Below are 11,124 nucleotides of genomic sequence, written 5' to 3'. Positions count from 1 at the left end.
CGTCCTTTATTTGGAATAAAAAGACACCAAGAATTAAAAAATCCTTTTTACAAAGACCCAAATCCATGGGAGGAATGGGATTGCCCAACTTCCGGCTCTATTATTGGTCCTGCAATATTCGATGTATGTCATTTTGGAATGGATCTCTCAAACCTGATTGGGAACAGATGGAAAATCAAGCTTTTTCTCCTAATACACTGAGATCACTGATACATTATACCTCTGATCTTTCTAAATTTAAGGCTCAAAATTCTGTTGTGTCTCACTCACAAAAAATTTGGTCTCAGATTAGAAGACATTTTCAGTGGAATCAATGTTCAGTCCTTACACCAATAACTGGTAATCAAGCACATAAGCTGTTTTCAGGTCAAGCATTTCAACAATGGGACCTTAAAGGAGTGCACACAATTATAGACCTCTTTATTGACAAAATATTTCCAACATTTGAACAATTAATACATAAATTTAATATTGATAACAAGGACTTTTTTAAATACTTGCAAATTCGCAACTTTACTAAAGTAACATTTTCTTCCTTTCCCAATCAGCCTGAAATGTGTCCTATGTATAAGGTATTATTGAACAACCCACTCAAAAAAGGATCTATTTCTAGAATATATAATTACCTTTCACAGATAGATTGTACAACTACACTTGACCATATAAAGGATGCTTGGAGTGAAGACTTAGGAATAAACATCACAGATGACCAATGGATCGAAGCTCAAGAGCGGGTCCACTCCTCTTCAGTTTGTATCAGACACGGTCTGCTGCAGTTTAAAATCCTGCACCGATTGCACCTTTCTAAACAAAAACTGTCCAGGATGTTTCCGGGAGTGGACGCCTCTTGTGAACGTTGTGGCTATGCTCCTGCTTCATTATCACACACATTTTGGAACTGTTCCCACATTACCCTCTATTGGTCTAAAATAATTGAGACTTTGTCAACAATTTTTAATGTTAGACTCCCAGCAGATCCAGTAATGTCACTATTTGGTGTTGTACCTACAGGTATACATTTGAGCAGCTCACAAATTAATGTATTGTGCTTTGTGATGTTGCTAGCTAGACGTCTAATTTTACTAAACTGGAAAAATAAAATTCCTCCTACTCATCAAAACCTTCTTAGAGACGTAATGCAATATTTACAATTAGAAAAAATTAAATATTCTTTAAGGAAGAAGGAACAAACATTTTACTCAATTTGGCAACCTTTTATTAATTATTATAATGAGTAAATTTGGACGGCCCTCCTATTGCTTGATTTGATATATTTTTACTTAATACTTAATGTATGTGCAGGTTTTTTTTTTTTTTTTTTTTTTGCTTTGGTTGTGTTTTTTTTTTTTTTTCTTGTGTGTTTTTTTGTTTACAGTCATACATATACAAATTGTATATATGTAAGTGATTTGTATAAAACTGTTGGAAAATGGTAATAAAAATAACTGAGAAATAATGGTATCATGTAGTGTGTTTTTTGGGATATTTGTTACATTAGGATTTAATGATTTTAACAAAAGCCACCAACAGAAGGAGACCAACTAACGGTAAAGGCCAACAGGCACCACTACAGTTTCCATTAAAACCAATTCGATTTCATTATAACCAGTAAAAACAATACCAATTATCTGATGGTTTCTATTTTTCCTCTGTATGGGACTGAAATAAATGTATTATTCTATGAACTAAAATACTTGAAATCAATAGAAAACGAGCAGAATGCTATATATATATATATATATATATATATATATATATATATTGTGACGAGTCAGCTGCCTCCTCCCTGATTGTCACCGGCACCCCGTCCTAAATCGCCGCCCTTCACCAGGCTCCCGACTGGAGTGGGTGTGAGAGGAGGGGCGCTGGACGAGTCAGGGCTGGCGGCGTGTGATGGGGCACACCTGAAGGAAGTGGAGCCTCATTACCGCCGCTGGTTAAAAGCCCAACGCGCCTCTCCTCAGGAGACCGGTCTCTTCCCCGTGCATGCACACTGGTGTCCTCGTGGGTCCAGGAAGGGTGCGTTGAGGGACTCCCGCGCCACCAAGACGTGAGCTGCCGGACCCGCGATCCGGATGGGAACCGCACCCGTATACACGGCCGACGGGCCAGGATGCCGGGCCGTCCATCCCCTACCAGCGCCGCGGCCGACGAGAGAGACGCGGCCGCTAGGAGAAGCCGCCGCCCCTCGCGCCCCGGACCAAGGAGGGGAGCGCGTGCGGCCGCCGGACTCCGCCCCTTGCCTGGACCCTTCCTTGATGAACACTGCCCGACCTACACAAATCCCGCAGCACGACGAGGACACCAGATTCCCTGTTGTTTTGGACACTTCCCCCCCTTTGGCCACTTTTATCCCCTTTGTTTTATGATTTCTGTTAATAAAAGCCTCTCCGAGGCCTGACGCCACGCCCACTGTGTCTGTCTTGTGCTCCTCACGTGACACTGGTGGAGAATGCGGGCAGGCGGAGCCTAGACAGCGCAGTTGGGAAACATCTGGTGACGTCACTCCCTCTCGCTTGCAAACGTTCATGAGAACCCGGACTGGGACGGAGGAAAACTGGGGACAGCCTCCCAGCCACAAAAAGGGTAAGTGACTTCTGTTATTGTCATTTTACCCTGTGGTTGGTTGAGGCTGTCACTAAAACCCGGTTTCTCTGTCCCTGTTCCGGTGCGCTGCGAGAGGGAGGACCGCCCGGAGAGGAATCCCCGCCCACTCCGACCGTTTGGAGCCTGGTTGAGGATGGTAGCACTCCCGTGTGGGCGGCGCCCTGATGACGGGGATGTCGCTTGGGAGGGGGAATGTGACGAGTCAGCTGCCTCCTCCCTGATTGTCACCGGCACCCCGTCCTAAATCGCCGCCCTTCACCAGGCTCCCGACTGGAGTGGGTGTGAGAGGAGGGGCGCTGGACGAGTCAGGGCTGGCGGCGTGTGATGGGGCACACCTGAAGGAAGTGGAGCCTCATTACCGCCGCTGGTTAAAAGCCCAACGCGCCTCTCCTCAGGAGACCGGTCTCTTCCCCGTGCATGCACACTGGTGTCCTCGTGGGTCCAGGAAGGGTGCGTTGAGGGACTCCCGCGCCACCAAGACGTGAGCTGCCGGACCCGCGATCCGGATGGGAACCGCACCCGTATACACGGCCGACGGGCCAGGATGCCGGGCCGTCCATCCCCTACCAGCGCCGCGGCCGACGAGAGAGACGCGGCCGCTAGGAGAAGCCGCCGCCCCTCGCGCCCCGGACCAAGGAGGGGAGCGCGTGCGGCCGCCGGACTCCGCCCCTTGCCTGGACCCTTCCTTGATGAACACTGCCCGACCTACACAAATCCCGCAGCACGACGAGGACACCAGATTCCCTGTTGTTTTGGACACTTCCCCCCCTTTGGCCACTTTTATCCCCTTTGTTTTATGATTTCTGTTAATAAAAGCCTCTCCGAGGCCTGACGCCACGCCCACTGTGTCTGTCTTGTGCTCCTCACGTGACAATATATATATATATATATATATATATATATATATATATATATATATATATATATATATATATATATATATATAATATGATGATAATAAACATAAACCTAGAATCTAGAAACCTGAAACAACAGAATTCTTCAATATGAGTATTCAAATGTCTCTCTCACTGTCTCTCTCAATCTCTGTGTGTGTGTGTACCATGTTAATCAGACTTATTACCATATAGGTGATTTAATTTACTCTATTTTCTAACTCAATAGCCCTGTCTCTCAAATGTAACCCATTGTAAAATCGCTGCTGTCTCTTAATGAATAAATGTAATATTCATGTCAGACAATGCAAAGTAATAAAAGTGACCATTCGGACTAGGGGTGTCCTGGGATATTAATATAGTGCTCATAGGCTATATGCTCTATAGCAGGGATGGGCAACTTTGATAGTGATGAGGGCCAGCATTTTTCTCCTTTATACCTTAGGGGCCAGTTTAGTAAACCACTTCCACACACCTACATTAGAAGCTGTTGCCCCAATCAAATTGAAAAAAGTTAGAGAAAAACGTACTGTACCATGGTATAACAGTAATACTCACTCTCTCAAGAAATTAACTCGTAGTCTTGAACGCAAATGGAGAAAAACTAACTTAGAAGTTTTTAGAACTGCATGGAAAAACAGTATGTCCAGCTATAGACAGGCTCTAAAAACTGCTAGGGCAGAGCATATACACAAACTTATTGAAAATAACCAAAACAATCCAAGGTTTTTATTTAGCACAGTGGCTAAGTTAACAAATTACCAGATGCCACCTGATTCAAATATTCCACCAACGTTAAACAGTAATGACTTCATGAATTTCTTCACTGATAAAATAGATAACATTAGAAATACAATAGCGAATGTAGATTCTACAGCGTCTAACACTTCAGTTTCATCCATCGCACCCAAAGATAAACTGCAGTGCTTTACAACCATAGGACAGGAAGAGCTAAATAAACTTATCACTGTATCTAAACCAACAACATGTTTATTAGATCCTGTACCCATTAAATTACTGAAAGAGCTGTTACCTGTAGCCGAAGAACCGCTTCTCAATATCATAAACTCGTCGTTAACTTTAGGACACGTCCCAAAACCATTCAAGCTGGCGGTTATCAAGCCTCTTATTAAGAAACCAAAACTAGATCCTAGTGTACTGGCAAATTATAGGCCTATTTCAAATCTTCCATTTATGTCTAAAATTTTAGAGAAAGTTGTGTCTGCTCAATTGAGCACCTTCCTGCATAAAAATGATCTGTATGAAGAATTTCAGTCAGGTTTTAGGCCCCACCATAGCACAGAAACTGCACTTGTTAAAATTACAAATGACCTGCTCCTTGCGTCAGACCAAGGCTGCATCTCATTTCTAGTCTTACTTGATCTTAGTGCTGCGTTCGACACCATAGATCATGACATACTCATAGATCGATTACAAAACTATACAGGTATTCAAGGGCAGGCTCTAAGATGGTTTAGATCCTACCTGTCCGATCGCTACCATTTTGTTTACTTAAATGGGGAGTCATCTCATTTATCATCAGTAAAATATGGAGTGCCACAAGGATCCGTCCTAGGTCCCCTTCTATTTTCAATATATATGTTGCCCCTTGGTAATATTATTAGAAAATACGGAATTAGCTTCCACTGTTATGCTGATGATACTCAGCTATATATCTCAACGAGACCAGATGAAACTTCCCAATTATCTAAGCTAACAGAGTGTGTTAAAAATGTAAAAGACTGGATGACACACAATTTTCTCCAATTAAATTCGGATAAGACAGAGATACTAATTATTGGACCAAAAAACACTACACAGAATCTTGTAGATTACAATCTGCAACTAGACGGATGTACTGTTACTTCCTCTACAGTCAGAAATCTGGGTGTTATATTAGACAGCAATTTGTCTTTTGAAAATCATATTTCCAATGTTACAAAAACTGCATTCTTCCATCTTAGAAACATTGCCAAGCTACGAAACATGTTATCTGTTTCTGATGCAGAAAAGCTAGTTCATGCATTCATGACCTCTAGACTGGACTATTGTAATGCACTTCTAGGTGGTTGTCCTGCTTCGTCAATAAACAAGCTACAGGTAGTCCAAAATGCAGCAGCTAGAGTCCTTACCAGGTCAAGAAAATATGATCATATTACCCCAATTTTACAGTCTCTGCACTGGCTACCTATTAAGTTCCGTATCAGTTACAAATTATCATTACTTACCTATAAGGCCCTAAATGGTTTAGCTCCAGCGTACCTAACTAGCCTTCTACCACGTTACAACCCATCACGCACCCTAAGGTCACAAAACGCTGGACTTTTGGTCGTTCCTAGGATAGCAAAGTCCACTAAAGGAGGTAGAGCTTTCTCACATTTGGCTCCCAAACTCTGGAATAGCCTTCCTGATAATGTTCGGGGTTCAGACACACTCTCTCTGTTTAAATCTAGATTAAAAACACATCTCTTTCGCCAAGCATTCGAATAATGTATCTTTTTAATTGTGAGTGTAGTTGCATCTGTTCAAAGGTGCATTTTTATTCATTAACTTGGGTTAAACTAATTTTACTTTGTTGGATCAGCAGCTATGCTAATGATGTCTGTATTTTGTTTCTATGTTTCGCCACGGGATTTACATCCCGTGGTAACTAGGATTTAAACAAGCTCCAGTCTGGATCCAGAACACCTGAGAAGAGATGATGCTGACCCTCAGAGGACCCCAGATGATGCTACCTTGAATCAACAAACAGAACTAACAATTATTGCTAAATGTGTGACTGAATCATATAATAACTTAATTAATAATATTGATAGTTCATCGTCTAGCTGACTACGTCTTGTATTATTATTATTATTTTTATTTTTTCTAAAATCCTGTCAAATGTGCACAAACTACTAGCTACTACTAAATTTGTAGAAACATAATTTTCTGTAAAGTTGCTTTGTAACGATTTATTTTGTAAAAAGCGCTATACAAATAAACTTGAATTGAATTGAATTGAATTGAAACACCTTTTACATAATTTTACTAAATTTCCTTTTTATCGAAGGAAATTAAAATATAATTAATGTAATTTGTTTTTAAAGATTTTATTAACTATAAAACTTGTGCAGTTCGGTTAATTCAGAAAGGAAACTTTGTTGTCAGTTGACAGTAATATCACCCCAACAATTTCATTGTCTGTAATTTTGCAACAGACAAATGTACAGAGGTCCTATTTTTTTATTACAGAACATTCTCAAAACAACATAAGTATCAGGACTCGGGTATGATCTGTCCTTTTTTTCTTCCTTTTTTTTACTTTGTTTATTTTTTTTTCGTTTCTGCAAATTTTTCTACCTTTGTATTCATTTTGTTTAAATTTTTTCTCTCTCTTTTTCTCTGATAATCTAATAGATTATCCAGGGTTGAATGACATCACAGTTAAGAACCAGTACCCTCTGCCGTTGATATCTTCGGCCTTCAATCTCTTCACGAAATTGCATCTTCGCAATGCTTACCATCTAGTATGGATCAGAGAAGGGGACGAATGGAAGACCGTGTTTAGCACGCCTCGTGGGCACTTTGAATATCGGGTTCTTCCCTTCGGCTTGTCTAACGCCCCAGCTGTCTTTCAAGCACGTGTCAACGACGTGCTGAGGGACATGATCGACAGATTAGTTTTAGTTTATTTTGATGACATCTTAATTTCTCTTCTTCTTTTCAGGATCACGTCCGACAGGTGCTTCAGCGGCTGTTAGAGAATCAGCTGTTTGTTAAGGCGGAGAAGTGCGAGTTCCACGTTCTGTCAGTTTTGTTCTTGGGACACATCATCTCGGTGGGGGGGATTCGCATGGACCCTGCGAAGGTGAGGGCCGTCTCTGAATGGCCGGCACCTGATTTCCCTAAGGCGTAACAGCGGTTCCTGGGTTTTGTCAATTTTTATAGGCAATTCATCAGGAACTTCGGGCAGGTGGCGGCCCCTCTGACTGCGCTAACCTCCACTAAAGTCAACTTCTGTTGGTCAGCGGATGCCCAGGCCCCATCACCTAATTCACCTCAGCCCCCATCCTGGTGACTCCAGATACTTCCTGGCAGTTTGTGGTGGAGGTGGATGTGCCAGAGGTCAGTGTCAGTGCCGTGCTCTCCCAGGTATCCTCCTTAGATAACGAATTGCATCCTCATGCTTTTTTTTTCACACCGTTTGTCTCCCGCAGAATGAAACTACGACATTGGTGATCGCAAGTTGTTGGCGGTTTGACTGACTTTGGGGAAGTGGCGTCACTGGCTGGAGGGAGTGGCCGTTCCATTTCTGGTGTGGACTGACCACAAGAACCTGGAGTACATTTGGTCTGCACGCCTGCTTAACACCAGACAGGCTCAGTGGGTGCTCTTCTTTGGGCGCTTCGACTTCACCCTCTCTTACCGACCCGAGTCCAAGAATGTTAAACTCAACACGCTGTTGCGTCTTTTCGCTTCTCCAGGCGATCCACCCCCCGACACTATAATACCTCCAGGGGTGCGTGCTGGGGGCACTTACCTGGGGAATCGAGAAGCTCGTCAGACGAGCGCCGGAGGGAGTCGGGGTGCTCGCAGGGTGTTCTAAGGGTCTGCTCTTCGTGCCCAAGTCAGTTCGCTCCGCCGTTCTCCAGTGGGGTCACTCCTCCAAATACATGTGACATCCAGGAGTGAGGAGGTCGCTGGCTGCCATCTGCCAGCGGTTTTGGTGGGCTGCCATGGCGGAGGACGTATGCCAGCTCGTGGGGGCGTGTCCGGTCTGTGCTCAAAATAAATCTTCTAATTCTCCTCCCGCTGGTCTGATAATGCCGCTTCCCATCCCATCCCGCCCCTGGTCCCATATTGCCCTGGATTTCGTGGTTGGACTCCATCCAGACCAACAGCCAGACCGTGCTTGCCAACCAGGATCTCGGTCGGATGCTTCGCTGCCTGGCATCCCATAACCCCTCCTTCTGGAGTGATCATCTCACGTGGGCAGAATATGCTCACAACTGGTTACCGGTGTTGTCTACAGGTATGTCCCCGTTCATGTGTAGCCTGGGTTTTCAGCCGCCTCTGTTTTCTTCCCAGGTCTTCGAGGCAGCTGTCCCCTCAGTTCAGGCTTTTGTTCAGCGCTGTCGCCACACCTGGAGGAGGGCCAGGGAGGCGCTTATCTGAGCTAGGGGACACGTTAAGGCTGCCACAGACACCAATTCTCTTCATCGTGTGCACCCTGTCTTCCATGTGTCCAAAGTTAAACCTGTCTTGCGTTCTCCGCATTCCCCTACTGTGTCTTCCCCTGTCGCTCCCCCCCTCCTGTTATGGTTGACGGTTCTCCTGCATATAGGGTTAGTACCTAGTGGACTGGGAGGGGTACAGTCGGGAGGACAGATGTTGGGTCCCAGCTCAGAATGTCCTCGACCGCTCGCTCATCGACTAGTTTCACCAACACGGTCCTTCTTCTTCGGGGATACTGTCAGGACATGGGTATGATCTGTCCTTTTTTTTCTTACTTTATTTTTTTTAGTTTCTGCCCATTTGTCTAGCCTTGTATTTGTTTTGTTTCCATTTTTTCTCTCTATGATGTTTAATCTATTTTCTATGGTTTTTCTTCCCATTGCTCTAGTGCCAGCTGATCTCGCTCAGCAATCTAGGCTGCGGCTTGTCAGACGCACCTGTTCCCTCTATCTCGTTACTCACCCTATTTATTCTGCTTGATTTCACTCCTCTTTGTCAATGTGTTCTGTGATGTTTGGGCGTTTTGGCTTCGGTTCTGTCCTGTTCCTCCTTTCTGGTCAGTATGCTCTCTGGTCTGTCTGCCCGGTTAGTGTAACATGTGCTTTGCACTCAGAGGATTTTGGACTGCTCTTCTGGTTCTAGACCTGGACCTTGTTGCTGCCCACCGTTCTGAGCCCTGTCTGCACCTCGCTTGACCCCCCTGTCTGTTCGACCACTCTCCTGCCTACCATTTTGGATTTGTTGCTCCTCCTCTCCTGGCGCTCATGGAGGCTGAGCACATTACCTGCCTGCTGTGCAGTTGGAAGTTAAGACTGACCCTTTTTCCCCGAGTTGGGTTTTTGTTTTTTGGACGTTAGGCCTTTGACTTCCTTCTGTTAATAAAGTTACCATTTTCAGCCACATCCCCTCTTGGGTCCTTATCTGTCCTGACAATAAGAGGACTGATAAAAAGTGCTTATTAGATATAAATGAATGAATAAATAAATAAATAAATAGTTATTCCAAATGGTACCATAAAATAACCGGGTAACTGCAAGATTTTTAAGATAAAATTTAAGAGCTTTAAAGATTTTCAGAATGATGTTTTTCAGCCTTTAAACTATTTTTAAGAAAAGGGAAGAGTCAAAAGTATCAATTATTATATTTATTTAAACAATTAGGCTATTATAAATCAATTATTATGTTAAATTACATAAATATATTTTAATCTTATGTCTTAATTATTTAGATTTTTAAAATGCATTAGCTTTTTGTCGATCCACTGGTTCACATTTAAAAATATGTAGCAAAAATAGCAGAGGGTTTATTGAAAAGCAAATTCATTCTTGACCTCGGTAAAAAGATAATCTGTTTACCAACTTGACTGGAAAATGCTGTATTCATGGTCAGTTTTTCATTTATATTTGCTAATATTAGTGAATGTTTACATTAGAGTGCACACAAGGACGTAACTTTGGGACTACCGTTGGGGGGTTAAACTCGCGGGATACTTATTGATTTATTTATTGAATAATTTTCTTTTGTAAAAGGTAACATGCTAATTTGCCATTCCTGTATTAGAAATACATAGTGATACTTTTACTGATTTAGGCTACTTAATGTAAATGTAGCTGTTCACTGTACTATTTATGTCATAATGAAACAGAAGTTAAATTAAGTTTTTAAGCACTTTAAGTTTAACTGTTAAAATTAATTTTATTAACATAACATTTTAAAAACTTAACATCTAATAAGAGCATTAAAAACTTTCAAACAGAGAAAATTAAAGTGCAATTATATTATCACTTTGCAAAAAAAAAAAGTGTTTGCATTTTGCCTCTGATAACATCAAATCCAGAAACGGAGAAAATACAAGTGTGGACTAATGTAACGCCTGTTTAACGCATACTCCATCTGCAGTGTGTATGCAGTCCATGTGCGTTATGTATGTGGTGCAGAAGCAGCACGGACTCATGGAGCTTCCACACAGTGTTTGCAGTCCGCTACTGAACCGCCATGTTTAGTCCACAAACATTTGTTCATTATTTTGATTTAAAATCATAAAAATAAATAAAAATAATAATAATATTTTTCAGCATTGAAATTCTTTGAAAATAATAGACATTAGTTTAAACTTAGTAAATATAAACAACATATTCACGCTTTTGACTTTTAGGTTAAGTTGCTCAAGCAAGCAGCAAAATATTTAAACAATAATTAGCCTACTTTTCTTGTTAGGATATCGCAAATATTTAAAATTAAAACACCAATGACAGAAACAGTCAACTCTCGTGCCTTTTGCGTTTAAATCTTTATTAATCTTTATTAATTTAATCTTTATTATTATCTTTATTAATCTTTATATCCCACGGGTCTTAATGAACTTTGTTTTTCTGCTTCCATTAAAGAGCATATATTATGTCAA

General features: G+C 42.1%; 1 pseudogene; it reads left to right on the top strand.

Annotated features, from left to right (window-relative positions):
• Window positions 1–8,665, top strand: part of LOC128016369 (ras/Rap GTPase-activating protein SynGAP-like) — a 30,336-nt pseudogene extending 21,671 nt beyond the window's left edge.
• The last annotated feature ends 2,459 nt before the right edge of the window (window positions 8,666–11,124 follow it).

The sequence above is a fragment of the Carassius gibelio genome, chromosome A7 (genome assembly GCF_023724105.1).
Source record: "Carassius gibelio isolate Cgi1373 ecotype wild population from Czech Republic chromosome A7, carGib1.2-hapl.c, whole genome shotgun sequence".
NCBI classification, from domain to species: Eukaryota; Metazoa; Chordata; class Actinopteri; order Cypriniformes; family Cyprinidae; genus Carassius; species Carassius gibelio.
Note: the sequence above shows the minus strand (reverse complement) of the source record. Positions and strands in the feature narration are given on the sequence as shown.